The sequence below is a fragment of the Corvus moneduloides genome, chromosome 8 (genome assembly GCF_009650955.1).
Source record: "Corvus moneduloides isolate bCorMon1 chromosome 8, bCorMon1.pri, whole genome shotgun sequence".
In the NCBI taxonomy this organism is placed as follows: domain Eukaryota; kingdom Metazoa; phylum Chordata; class Aves; order Passeriformes; family Corvidae; genus Corvus; species Corvus moneduloides.
The window spans coordinates 26,671,276-26,686,389 of NC_045483.1; the positions used below are offsets into that span (position 1 = coordinate 26,671,276).

The window sequence follows — 15,114 nt, forward strand, 5'->3', positions numbered from 1 at the left end:
AAATGTCCTTATTTTTAATTCCTCCTATATAAAACTACAGAAATTTTGTCAGCCTGCATTTCTCATCTGTTCATGTGAGTGGGTTTGGGCTTGTTTTGTTTTCTCCGCAGAAGTGCTGCTGCATCTTACAGACTAAAGTGAATTTTTACCCCAGCAACACCAAGGAGGCAATTTTGGATTTAATTCAAAATATGAAATATGAGTTTCTAGGAACAGAATGAAGATAGGAGTTTGAATGCTTTCTTGAGTTCTCTCCAGCTCAAAAAACCTTAAAAAACCCACTTGACAAGGAGGTAAATTACCAAATCTAGTCTGAAACAAACATTTGTTGCTACAAGTAACTACTACTTATATGATTTTAATTCTTACAAAATTTATTCTGCAATTTATTCTGCTCTTCCTCATTAACCCAATGATTAATGCCTTTCCAACACTACCAAATCAAACTTCCATTTGGCCAAAATTTCCATTGATGAATACAGGACTGAGATCAGGAAAATTACTACGAAAAACACAGAATACATATTAATACTGATGGTGATTGTTTATTATTAATGTTGTTGTTGGTTTTCTTTTTATTATTATTATCCTGTGACATTAGGTCACTATAAACTTGCATATGTCCTTGCTGTATTAAGAGAGATTCATGATTTATATGTGGGGTGTTTGACAACTGTAAAAGCAGATTAATCCACCTCTGGTTACTTGTTTTATTAGAAGAAGTGCTCAAGTTAATGTGAGGAGAGGTTATTTCTTTTACTGGTAAGAAGCATCAAGGAAGAACAGTGCTATTATAAGAGTGATAAACCAACTGTTTATCCTTTACAACTACCATCTAACTGTAAATTGTACCTTTTTTCCTATGCTATACTTTTAAAGATGGAGGTAAGTGTTTAAGGATTACTCACATGTGACTGACAGAAGCTTTCATTGCAGGTTGCAAAGCCATATGGTCAAAATGGCCAGAACACTTCTAGAACAGTCTCATTCAATGTTGAACAAACCCATCTGGCATGTGAGAGAGTCCTCAATGAGTGGTAACACTTCTGGCATGTATTGTTCAGTGTTGGTTTACAGTGGTAGGAATCCTAAAAGTAGCCTATTGACAAACCTCCTCTTTGTAAGGAAAAAAAAAGCCCCATCAGATCTTACTAGATTTTTCTTTTCTTTTTTTTTTTTTTTGCCTGATGAACGTCTGAATGGTTTTGAAAGTTCTCTACTGGTAAGATGGCAGTTCTTCTTTCCTAAACCTCTAAGAAAACACTGATGGCTTTCTGAAAATCTTTGCTATGTGTTAATATAGAACACATTCCAGTAGTTGCCTCAGTGCCTGTGCCCAGGAGATGTCAATGGGGGCCAGAGACACAGAATTCTTGCAAGATGAGGGTTATCAACAGTGAGGTGGTCATGCTGCAGAGGAGGAAGAAAAGTCTATTATTTTATTAGGTGAGATTTTCCTTTTCCCAGATTAGCAATCTGTCATTTCCATAAAATACAGCAGTCAGACCAAGTGTCCAGTGTGTCATCTTGGAATATCAGTCTGCTCTAAGGCAACTCATGGGTGGATCCTTTGTGGTCTCTCTAAGCAACTGGTAATAATTGCTTAATAAATGCTATAGGTACACTGAAGAGCATGCAAATAATTCTCCACAATCAGCAAAGAGTGCCTGAGCCATACCTGAAAGCACAGTAATTCTCTGATGATGGCTTTCAGAAGGCACTGCTGCTGCCTGGGGTCCTCCTTTAACTGAGTTGAATTTTACTGCTAGTTAAAAGGTCTGGCTTTTCATTGCAATCCTTACACACTGGAAGCCAGCACAGAGGATCCTGAAGTGTTCTATGACTTCACAAAGCAGGAGAACTACCACTGACTTGCAGAATATGTGCTTGCTTCTTTTCTGGACCAAATAAAATCATTTTTACACTTGTATAGCACTTACCAGGTGTCAACCTCAAGCTGAAGGAGCTTTAGCAAGCTCACACCCAGCAAGGAAGGGGTAAAAATGGTAGGAAGAGCATGCAGATGGCCTGAGTGCAATCAGCTGCCACACTCAGAACTGTCCTTTCATCTTTGGTTTTCTGAAGGTGGAAATTGTTGTCAGCAAACATGAAAAATCTACTAAACCTGAGTGTAGCAAATTGAGGGCCTTTTAATTTGTGAGGAAGAGAATGAGAAAAGGATCATGGTCTTCTCTTTTCAAACTCATGGATAGTACTGCACTGCTGAGGCTGTGGGTCAGCTCTAGGGCAATTTGGGAGAGCTGGCTGTGGGCAGGATCTGCCAGTAAACTTCGGCCTAGGATCACTGCACATTTGTAACCTGGAATCACATCGTCAGCACGGTATTAGACATGTTTGCTTTCATGATGCACTACCTTTCTTAGGCAATATACCATTTCTCAGTCGTGTGACTTTGTCTCCAAGGCAGCTGAAACTGGAGATTTACACAGTGATTCTGCAGAGGAGAGTAAATCAAAGAGGGAGAAGAAAAACTCAGGATTTCTCTGGCAGCTTGATGAAATGCATGTTAAGACTAAAACTAAACTTAAGAATATCTCATTGCCTGGTTGGTTTTACAGGCACTAGCAAAGTATAACCTCTTTCTCCATTTTGCTTAGTTTAGGTTTTCCTGGCAGTTCCCTCATTTCTGGCTGACCAAAATGTTGCTCCTGCTTGTTTTGTATCATGGAAGCACCTCTTCCATGTAGGCAGTAAAATAAATAGCAATTTTTGCATCTCACAGCATAGAATTCTTCTTGAAACAATATTTTTACAGTTAAATTTCACTTTGCTTGACTCTGCGAATATATCAGGTCTCCAAAATCAGGTGTGCATCTTACCAGTATTTTATAGAGAATCCTGAGGGATCCTGGTAGAGTTCAGGATGGAATTAGCCTCATTCTTTTACCTAAGCAATTAATAATTCGTTTGGTGGTACTTACTGTGTATTCCTTCTACCCTCAAGATAGAAGTCAACATTTCTTTAAGGCTTCAGGCTGGCTTTCAAAATACTTGCTACAATGATAATGCAGCCCTGTTAGTTAGGTCCTGGCTCCAGCAGTACACAGGGGTTTTTTCTCACCAAGTGGGACTTGAGCAGTTCTGGAGCAAGCTGGGGCTGGCTGCCCAGCAGGTAAGGGGTGGGCACATGCAGAGCAGTTGGAGCACACTGCAAAACTGCTGAAATACAACCTTCCCTGAAGGCAAAGTTAGCTGGTTTTGGCACTGAATATTTCTAATCTATTGCCTGGGTTTTCTTTTTTATAGCACATCTTTTATCTGTTTTCCGAGGGAAAAATAATGTATGTAAGGTTGGTGGGGATCCAGTCTATCTTTCCAACCTGCATGAAAGATCACAATTTTTTTACTGTTTACTTTTTAAAAGAAAAATATTTTAAAACAGTGACTCTGACTTACAGGGTGTAAAGTTTAAGATTAAACATGCAAGAAGCATCATACCCAGTACCCAGGCTGCTGCAAGTTAAGAGGAATGTGTTGGTTCATCGTGCAGAGAGGTGCAGGAGCCCTTGGGAAGTGTGGAGATCCCACAGCAAGTTCCTCGCTGCCACCACCAGGGGCCAAGCTTGGGACACCAGAGAGTGGTGGCTGGGTGAGCCCTCGGGGACTTCAGGCAGCCAGCATTGACTTAGATTTTATGGCATACGCTTTGTGACACGGCTTGGCACTGGTAAGCCGAGGGCTGGTGAAGTGCAAAGCTGGCTGTAAGCATTGAGCTGCAGCTCAAGACATGCCTGCTTTGGGGTCTTCCAGGATCTGTAAATTTGTGGTACTTAAGAATTGGACTCGATGATCCTTGTGGTCCCTTCCAGCTCGGAATATTCTGTGATGCTGTTGGGCACAGCAGTAATGCTCAGTGGGACACACCCCCGGGTTTGATGCTACCTCCCTGCTGAAAACACTGGTCTCAAAGCACTTGGCAAAGCTTCCAGCTTGGTGGAGTCTGGCAGGCAGGAAGGAGGGGGAGAAGCACTGCAATCCCAAACCCATCCACAAGCAGTTAAGGTCCAAGGAGAGTACTTTAAAATCCAAGGTGAAAAAAACATTGCAGTGCTGTATTACATGACTAATAAAGCAGACAAACATCATCAAACACCCACAATACATTTATAGGCTTTATTTTGAGTTTTGTAAAGCGGATTAGAGACATTTTATTCATTAAGGAGATAAAACCCCCTTTTCTGGAACTCAAGTGTTTTATTTAAAAAGTTCGAGGTAGTGAAAGAACCATAAACAGAGCAGTGAAATGGTCAGAGAAAAAAAAAGTCAGTTGTGTAAACTGCTTTAAAAAGAGCAAGGGCTTAAATCTCTTTTTAATGGATTAATGCATTATTTTAAAAAAGACAGATTATGTACAGGGATGGAAAAAAACCCATGAGCCTTTGAGTTCTCTCTTGTCTTTCTTTCCTACTTACTGCAGTTTGTCTCCCAGTAGCATTTCGAAGCAGTGAGACTGAGGCCCCTGTGAGTGCCATAAAGAAGCACTCCTAAACTGGAGAAGCATCACTTGGATGAAAAACTTGATGGAAAAGTCAAAGTGAGGGTGGGGAAAAGGGAAATAGAGCCTTATGTTTAAAATGGGCATGATGGTTACAGGAAAGACTAATGTGAAATTGTAGAGCTTGAAGCAACCCCTTTTGTTTTGATGGCTACTATGGGCAGGGCTACTGGGAATAACCTTGTTGTCTTATTATTTACTCCATTTCCATGTCATGTTTTCTCTCTTCTGCAGTTTCCTCCACTCTATCCCTCCATTGCTCTGCAGTTTTTCTTTCCCTGGCTGGCTGTCCTTCCCTCCTGTCTCTTTGGTTTCCTGTCTGTAGCACTCCCTGCACTTTCCCTTCAGAAGCTGTCAGCCTTTTTCTATTCTACTGCCTCCTCACCATCCGCCCTCTCCATGGCATCTCTTTAGAATTATTTGCTGGTTTTGGAATAGGGCTTATAAAATAAATGACATTTATAACCTGAGCACATGAGTAATTTGCTAAAGGTCTTAATTACCTGCCAAAAAGAAAGCTAATCAGGAAGATTCACTAGGGATTAATTGTGTTGGGAAACCTGGGAAATTTTTTCCATTTTCTGCACCCGATTGGACCTTCCAAATGAACCAGTAGATGCCTTTTCAGCAGGCATGAGAAATTGTAGTTTAAAAGAGATTTGTGTTAGAAAAAAGGCACGGGAAATTGTAGTTTACAAGAGATTTGTGTTAGAAACAAGGCACCTTTTTTTTCTTTTATTTAACTGAGGGCACAGAGATATGTGCCTACAGCCATGTTACTGCTTTGAGAAGCATTTGTTGCAAAAGTTGCAGGACTGTCTGTAACACGTTGCAGCAGAGTTAGACCACGCACAGATTTTTGACAGCACACCCATGGGTTATGCCATACCAAGATACCCTTCCCCATGAATAGGATCTCTGAGCAACTACCGTCCTTAGAAGCTACTTTTGGGGAGCAGAGCAGGTAAGATGCAGATCCAAAATGACATTATAGGGCTTTCCTCAACCCATGAGCCCTGCAAGTGTGGATGTGACCATCCTAACAAAAGATAGCTCTGTAATTACTTCCCACCAACCCTTCTTGGTGAAGGATTTCATCCTCATTTCAGTGTTGAAACCATTTCCTTTCACATGCATGTTAAAAATAGATGGAAGCCAGGATATTGAGCTGGTGCCCTTGACAAGCAATTTTTAAATTTTTAACAGGGTAGTATTATTAATCATCGAGAAAGAGAGGATGAGCATGAGATTTCTGGAGTGTTTTCCTGCTCTACAGCACAGGCTCTTTCTGAACAAATCACTAAATCTCCTAGTCCCTGTATGACCATCCTTCAAAACGGAAATGAAGCATTCCCTTTTCCATTTTATGTGCCTTGTGTACTTAAGCTGTAAACTTGTTGAAAAATAGTCTGGCTATTGTCACTCCCTCATTGTGTACCTCACTTTTGCAGTGCAAAGGGGAAACTGAGTTAGAATAAGGAAAATCAAACCATCTGAATATTATTCCTTTTTTGTTTCACTTTTAATCTTCCTGTTAAAATGGTCTCAAGCCTTCCTCCTGAAGTCTGTGAATTTAAAAGAAAAGCACAGGCTCTCACAGCTCTCTCCAGTAAGGAGGAAAGACTCTGGTCCCTATGTAAACTGGAATTAAACCACAGATATGACTGTTGATCATCCTGCTGCTTTTGCAAAGCAGGTTTATTTTGGCTATTTTTTGCAATTATTCCCAGGGATCTTCTATTTCAGGACACAAACATATGCCAGCTCAATGGTCCTTCAGTTTACTTTTGTCTTCCTGCAAGGTAACCATTCATCCGTGGAGTAATTTCTTTAAATGAGGCATTTTAATCCAAATTGCCAGTTAATACCTGCAGGGTCAGCTTCCCTCCCAGTCAGCTCTGGAAATTAAGGGAAGCTTCTAAACCTGCTGTAAAGTTTTGCTTGCAGATATTCTGAAGGATTTTTGAAACACTGAGAAAAATTAGTAGGACAAGCTCTGAACCTTCAGACAAAATGCAAAACTGTAGGGGGAAAAAAAGTCAAGTGTCAAATTAACTTTGTGTCCCAGTCTCTCACGTTGTGTGGGTCTGGGTTCAGTTCTGAAGGACTCTGTAAGCAAAAACGAGGCTGGAGTCTCACTGCACTGCACTTGTTCATTGATGTAGAGTGAGCAGTGTTGTGCTGTTCTGTGCTTCTTCCTCTTGAACTGATTCTCCCATTGTTATCTGCAGTGCTGTAAAGCTGAATGACCACTCCACTTCTAATTTTGTGTGTTTATATAAAGGCAACTACTGTAGTCTCCAGTTAAACTTGAAGAGAACAGGGCAAGGATCTGTCACATTATGTCTGTGCAAGGGTATTTCCTTCAAAAACCTAAGGCAGACAGTCAGAACACTACCCAAGCAGCCTTCCATATCAAAGTACCTATGGAATTTCAGGGGAAACTACACCTTGTGTATTTACATAGCTTTGACTTATTAGTAAATACTAATGGATCCCAAGTGCACAAAAGAAAATCTCAACTAGAAAAATCATGCTGGTCTTCTATTACATCTTCCACTGGAGTTGCAACTGAATCAATAGGTTCCTCTCCGAAAATCAGAATGTAGGGTCATTAGAGCCAAGTCTGATAATTCTTCTAGATGGTGGTGGCTGTCCCTATGCAGTATTGAAGGAGAAGAAAAGCATATGGACACAAGCCAAGCTCAAATAAACTAGCTAAATCCATGTCCTACCTCTGTTGGATCTCTTGGCTTCTGTAACCTGCAAATTGGAGAGAAAGCTTCTGAACTTTTTAAGGTTTTAAGCTTGCAGTCCCACAAAAATCCTGTCCATTCCCCCTGCTATTTCCCACTCTGTACAACCTCTTCTGCACGCCTGCAGATGCAGTTTAGCAGCCAGCTAAATTAAAGCACTAATACAGAAAAGAATTAAACAAGAAAAACAACACCTTTAATTAAAAACGCTGTAAGTTACCAACCAGTGCTGTAAAATTAAAAATGTCAGTAATTTTAATTGTTCCCTAGTCATTCATTCATGGCTTGTTCCTTTTAGCTTTATTATTAAAGGAAAAATGTAGCTACCTGTTGATAACCACTGCATAGTCTCAAGACTTTCTACACCCTTAGATGGAGGGGATTTAAAGCTGCTTATATTTTCTTATAAATAGTACAAAACATGTCACAATGCTGTTCCATTTATTGGATGCAACCTTTAAGCAATCTGTCCATAACTGCACTAGAAAATGTTCAGAGCAATTTGCCAGGCACCTATGTGGACAATAAGTATCCTGAATAACATGATTGTTGTATTCTGAGCACCAGTAATGAGCAGAGCACTGAGTGTTCCTGCTTTTAAAGCAAAATGTAATTGTTTCTGTAATACTTGCATTTGAAAGAACATCTGAGTGTTTTTACTGATGATAAATTATTATTATGTTTTGACTTTGAAATTGTGCAATTATGTAACGCAACTGTGAGGAAGAAATGGGTTAAAGGGAAGTGTAATTACACTCGATTTTGAAAAAAAATCTCATCATATGTTTTCTGTCAGCCCAATTAATTTAGCTGCAGTTGTACAAATTCTGCTTTCTAAGATGGCATTTAGGCTCAGGGTGGTTAAGACTTGATTGTAGTTGTGCTTAGGGTTTTGCACAATATGGAAGTACTGCTTAACCCATTCAAACTTTCACAGATATTTCAGCAGGTTCTGGCTTTCGTTCACTCTTTTTCTCCTCTACAAATATAATTTCACTTACAGTACCTGTGTAGATGATTGAGACAGCCCACTCTGATATATATGATTCAATCAGTCCAAATTAAAATCTACCATCCCTTGTTGGGTGTCTTCTCCAGCAGCTCTAGCTGATGATGGCTAGTAGAGAATTCTTAGTTGCCCTCTTTTAAGCCTTCCTTACTATATTTTACTGTGAAAAATACCAGTCCTGCCTTTTATTTAAACTTTAATTAGACATAATTTGATATTGGTTACTTCCAGAATCTGCAGGTTCTTATTCTGTAAGATCTTAAAAGATATGGCCTGCTGTGTGCCTCCTAATAATTGACATGCTTTCTTCTAAGTTCTGCCCTTCTCTTTGTATTTTTGTTTGCTACAACGCCATTAGCTTTGTTCTCAACAAATATATTATTCCCAAAACTGCTGCTGCAAAGTTTTTTTTTGTCCAATCCATCAGCTGAGTATGTTCTATTTCCCTTTGCATCCTGATTCCATCTTCCCTAGGCTGCAATTCCTATGTGGCTTTCAGAGATCCTCTCTGCACCCATCCAGTGCTTAAAGTCCGGTTCCTACTTCAGAATAATCATTAGTCCACATATTAGATTTCTAAACAAGTATATTCATACCTTCTGCTGTCGACAGGCCTTGGGAGGAATCCCTCATAATCTTCTGCTGTTTTGCCTCATTATTTGCCTTCAGGTGCTTCTTTCAAGCCAGAGATGTGCTTTGTGTTGGAAATGGCAAGATCCATTTTCACCTGGGGGCAAGCTACACATTTACCTCTCGAGGTGGCATGAGCACAAGCAGTTCCCATGGTTCAGCTAATGTGCTGGAAATCTCCCCTCCAGCTTTTCTCACAGTAACTTGCTCATGAACCACACCACCAAGCTTCACCTGTCAGCTTCCCGTTTGCTTTGAGCGGGACTGATTTCTCTTGCTCTCCCTCAGTTCACACACTGCAGTAGAATATTAAACTGAAATGAGCTTTCTGTGCAGTTAATTGTTGTGCCATAATGTTTCTTTTCAATTTTTATCATAAAATTTTTTCTCTAAATAAAACCTTAAAGGGAAAGGTACAAAGTAAGCCCAAATGCTTTCAATTGCTGAAGCAAGGAGTCTGTAGTGAAGCTTCTGCTTAACAAAGTGGAAAATAAGAAAGCATGTTTTATTCCATCATTTATTAAAATTAAGGGAATGAGGGCCTCATTTGCTTAAAAATTGTCTATTAGTATTCACCTGGTGGCAAGCAGCCTTAATCTTACACCATTAAAGAAAACAGAAGCTCATTAAATAGTAATTCTTTTTAATAGTGACAGGAGCTTGGGTTTGAGCAGCACTGCTCTAAGTTCCCATGTAAATTGTTCATGATGATCACCAATGAGAGAATTTTTTGTACCTCTCCCCATTCCCAAGAGCTTTCATTCCATCTGTAATCACTTATGAATGCCAGACAGGGAAAGAACCTTGCATCAAGGGAAAAACCTTTCACTGTCAGACTTATGATGTTACAGAACAGGAAAGAAGCCGTTGGATACAAAGCAGGGGAAGTAATTCTTGAACAAGGGAGGAGTGTTCCGAGAGACACAAGAGCTTTGGGGGTCTTGGAATGTTCTTAGCTTTTGGCCAGTACTGCTGTGGTTTTGAAACAGGAGAAGGCATATTGAATTTTTCTACTTTGACAGCTGCTGTTTGACCTCTCAGTAACAGACTTATCACCTGTTATCACTTATCATCCTGTTGATTATCTCTCTCTGGCCATTGCTATGTTTTCCCTTCCTCCAAAGGATTTAGTCATTAATGCCACCTTGTTTCTGTGTAGGCCAGTTGTCAGCACTACCTGACTATTCATGTATTAAAGCCCTACAGTAATGGACAGGGTGCTCTGATGCTCATTTCAAACCCATAGCTGAAGTTCCCATTCCACTCAGAATGTTATAAAATGTCCTTTGCTCTCATTACAGTCCTCAGCTGTTCCACTGCTTTGCGTGGCACAAATCACTACCTTCACTTCATGCAGCTGAGCTGCTTGTGGCTCTTCTGATGAACAACTTCAGGCCATGTGGCCCTATTCCTTATTAACATTATTCTGTTCCCTCCCACACCATTCCTGTGCTAGGGATGTCTCTGGGCCAGGCATTGTTTGTTTGGGGTATGTGTGTGGGAAGATTGCTTAGTGCTGCTCCTTAGACATGCTTAATTCAATTACTGCCAGATTTTCTAGGCCTCTTGACATTGCTATATATAGCTCTTTAGTAATAATATTATCAATTATTTAAATTTTAATTTGTGCTTGCATTAATTACATGATCCTTTACTGCAAGGGGAAAGAGATCTCGCTTTCCACAATTATATGACCATGGTTTCTCCTCAGAGGCCTAAGTTTTATTTAGCATCAAATGGAATCATTGCTAATACTCATCAAATAGCCATTATCCTATGGGTATGCTTCCGTGGGTCCTTGCTGTCTGAAGACATAGCTTCTCCGAGAAGTTATTAAAGGTTTATCTCACTGGACTGGCCTTCAGTGGATGGGAGCTGACACACTCCTAAACTCTGTCCAAGGCAGTCTTGTTCTCCCTGCTGCCAGTCCCAACGCAGGTGCTGCTGGGATCCCTGGCAGCAAAGCTGCTGGTTGTTTATTCTATAATAGACAGAGCTGCTGTCTGACTCCTTACACACACCCCATCATCTTGCTCAGGCTGCTTGAATGGCTGGGGGAAGGTCCTGGAGGATTATGTGCTTACTTGCTTCACAGATCCTCAGAAGGATCCTTCCAGGAAACCAAAATCTCATGTCAGCACACTGAAAGCAGGAGCTGAACTCTGATTGTGCTTGCCAGATGAGACAGCTGGCTGAGAATGGTTTGTGAGAAGATTGGAAGAAGGTTAGCATGACATCCTCGTAATGGCCCTTGTTAGCTCTTCTGTACTTCACTCTCTGTTGCAGACTGCGAATAGGTTCTTACAGTTAGGATTTGCATCAGCATTCATACTTCTGCTGTGTTATTACCTACTACAGTTGCTCTGGGTGAAAAAATCTTCCTCTGTGTTTAGCACTCGCTGTTACAAGAGGTAGATTAGTTCCCTGTCATGTGCAGCAGCAAATACTGTGGCCAAGTGCAATGTACGCATTTTCACTAAGTGTGCTGTGAATGTTCCTGTACTGTATAAACCCTGGGTTTGTTACAGCGTACATGCTGTGGGCATTCCTTCCTGTGATTCTATCAAGCCAGTGGTTTTTTGTCTGGTGAGGGTTTTTTCCAGCAGTCATAGGGTTTTTTGGGATAAAGATTTTGATTCCCTCCTTTCTTTCTGCCACCAAGTTTTTAACTCCAACGGTTTATTGGATGTTCACTGTTTTTTCTTTTGTTTGCTTCTTTGCAGTTGGAAAATGGGAATCTGCCCACAGATAAAGCAGCAGGGAAAATTAATGTTGCATCACATTTTCTCTGCACAGAGCACAGTAAGTAAAATGTTACCCATAGAGGATTAAAACCTGACGGAAGAAAGGATTTTGTCACCTCAGATCAGAGAAGCAGTGCAATTCGTTCTGCCCGGGTTGCCCTCCTGCCTACAATGTGCTATTTCACTGAAGCAAGCACCTGTCAGTGCTGAACAGAGAACAGCTCTTTGGTGTAACTGAACTAAGGTGAAAAATTAAAAATAATTGCAATTACAGCTACTCTGTTGGTTTGGGGAGAAATATGAAGGGTGGATTTACTGGGGTGAACAGTAAAGGAGCTGTATCTCTTCCCTTCTATTCCTTGTCATTCCTTAACCCCTGGACTTCATCCCTGAACAGCCACATCGTACAAGCAGCATTTGTTGGCAACCTTTTGTCAGCCTTACCAACACACCCCCCAGGAGTGACTGATCCGTGGTGCTTCTCCCAAATTCTTGACATCCCATCTCTGTGATGTCCTGTAATGTCATGCCTCATCCATGGAGCTGTTCATTTCCATTACCCGGCTGCTTAATCGATTTATAAGAAAATAAAAACAAATTGTCTTTTTTCATATTTCACAATGATAGTCATAATGGTAGTCCTGATGATAGTCTCTTCTGGAAGCCAAAACCAAACTCTTCTTGTTACAAAAACACATGTAATTTTTATGGCTAATTAAAAACAGGGAAATGCAAAAACAAGCACAAACATAGATACAGTAGGATTATCTTTTTTCACAGTACCCCATAGAAAGGAATTAAATGTGTCCAGGATGTATATTAGGGGTTTTTTGGTCTCTATAGTAAAAAAAAGAAAAGGTGGGATTTTTCAGGGGATCTTTTTGCACATACTAACAGACTTTTTACTTTAATTTCACTGGATAAATCTTCTACTTTGGTTTGGTCAGATGCAAAATTTTGAAAGGTCTGGCTGGAAAAAAAAATTGGTTTGGGCAAAAATCTAAACTTTTTGTAGAAGCACATGCTTTTCAATACAATAAAATGAAAAAAGGTAATCAAAGTCTTGCCTTTCCTCCAAAAGTGGTTCCAACAGATGATGTTGAACAAATCCTTTTTCAGCTGCCTGGAGCCAGTGATGATCATAATCACAAAGGGAATAAGAACATGAAAGAATAATCACAGCATCATAAAATTGCTTTTGGAGAGTTTTTTGCTGAATTCCTGCTAATTTGAATGGGAACCACAGCCTGGGTTTGTGATAAAAATGTAACCATAGCACAACTCTCGTTGCTACCCCCTTCTTGTGAACAAGCAATGGCTGTTGTACCCCCTTACAAGTCCTTTCTTGTAAGATTTAAGCAAAATGTCAAGTCAAAACCTACCAGTTTAGGGATGGTGACTCCACAGCACTCAGATTTAAACACCACTAAATGAAAACTAGAGTTGCAGCACTGTCTTGGCCTGTCTGCACTAAGGGATGTTGTTTTATAACTAATTCCATAGGGTTCATTTTAATATGCAATAAAAGCATGCATTTTACAAGCATGGCATCAGATCTTTCATGTGGTCATGGTTTACATTACTTCTGCAGAAATACACGATATGCTGTGATCTGCAAAGCACTGTACACATCCATTAAATATTGCATGAACACCAACATCACGGGGAACATAAAATATTGAATCTGAGCAAGTGGATAGCTCAGCACAGGGGAATGCAGAGATTTTCACCTGCAGGTCACCAGTTAAAAAAACAGTTCAGATTAGTGCCAACACCACACCAGATATAACTTGGCAGGTGTTCATTGGCTGAAATTATTTATGTCCTTCAACTTATTTTGGACAAAGGGTTGTATGACACAAGCCATGGCTGTTTGTGGTACCCATGAGACAGATCATTGTTTCCAGAGAACAGCTAAGGTTTAAAAAGACATGGATACCATGAACTTTCCAGTCATGTCTAGGATGGGGTCAGAGTTTTAAGACTTGAAAATTGCACAGGGGTTTTTATTCTCTCTGCAGAAAGCAGCAGTTTTTCCTCTCCAGGAAGGCTGGGCTGGCACATCCTCTAGAGTATGAGACAGTGATGTGACTGCACAGGCTCCCTCCAAACCCTTTTCTCTGTTGGCCCCCCCAGGACAGCACATACCCCCCAGGGCTGTCTGCTCAGGGCCTCCCACTGGGGAAGCATTTCTGGGCCAGTCTCACTCCTGCTGCTTCCTTGCTCTCCTCTCACCCCCTTGCTTTAGGTTTTGTGGCTGCTCCTGCCTGCAAGGCAGCAATCACTGATGGGTTTGTTAAGCTCAGGAGACACAAAGCAGATGTTCTTAGGACCTTGACTGGGGACTCATGAAGAGACTATTTCCATAATAGCAGCTCCCACTTGGACTCACTGCTATTTCTTCCTCATTTGCCTGGTCTACAAATTCCTTACTCATCTCTTCAGCACAAAAGCCAGACTGTTCTTCTCTGACAGATACCGTCTTTACTGACTTCATAAGAGGCTATTTTTGATTCTTTGATATGAATATATCCTTATCTGTCCCTGCATCTGTCTTCAAGAACATGCCTGGTCTATTGTGGTTTTTCTGTGGATGCCATTTTGGAACAAACAAAGCTCTCTTTTCTCCAAATCTGAACTACAGTAACAAATAAAGCTGTCCTGTATCTTTGATGTGGCTTCTTAAAGCCTGTCCTCTAGGCTGAAATGTGAAGGTTGAAATTCTGGCATCTAATAGAATAAACTGCTGTGATCTATGAATCCTATGTATTTTAGAGAATACAAAAGTCTGTGCTAATTGGTCTCCTACCTGATAATGGGGAAGCTGAAGGCGCAACCACCACTAGCAAGTACAGTTGCTTCTCTGAAGATCTTCGTGTAGCAGAAGTACATAGGATTTGGTGTCCCTAAGACACTAATAGGACTGGTTTCTAAAAATTCCTAAGAAATCAGCATGAGGGCTCTTGACCCATGGGCAATGGAGCAAGATTGGAAGTAAAATGGGTACAGGTAAATGTATTTTTCTATGTAGAATGTATTTTTCTATGGGTAGGAAAAAGCTTCTGCCTTCCAGCTCCTCCTGTCTCTTGGTGACTGACAGGGAAAAGCAACATGCAGTGTTCTATCTCCCTCAGAGACAGCTGCTGAAGTTTCTAGTTGTCCCTAAGGTCTGCGATAAGTGGGAGCTGGGACCCTACATCTCTTAGCTCAGCACAGCACTACCTCTGCGATAGGCTTTCAGAGCAGACTGCTTTGTGCAGTGCCACAAGGCTTGGAGAGGGGCAGGAGAGAAGGTCCCGCCTCTCTGAAGGCATCAAACCCACACCCCAGGCAGCCCCAGCTGCGTTTGCCCTGTGCTGTTGTGAACACGGCTGTACCATGGCACTAGTGCTGTGTGTGTTCCACAAGGAGATGAGGCGAGCTGGAGGGCATTTATTTTGCTGCCCTAAAAAGGAATCC

General features: G+C 40.9%; 1 long non-coding RNA gene across 1 annotated transcript in view; it reads left to right on the plus strand.

Annotated features, from left to right (window-relative positions):
- Positions 1-12,566, plus strand: part of LOC116447633 — a 150,505-nt gene extending 137,939 nt beyond the window's left edge. Inside the window, exon 4 of the long non-coding RNA XR_004241618.1 lies at positions 11,635-12,566. This is a non-coding gene — a long non-coding RNA (uncharacterized LOC116447633). The remainder of the gene's footprint in view (positions 1-11,634) is intronic.
- Positions 12,567-15,114: the final 2,548 nt, after the last annotated feature.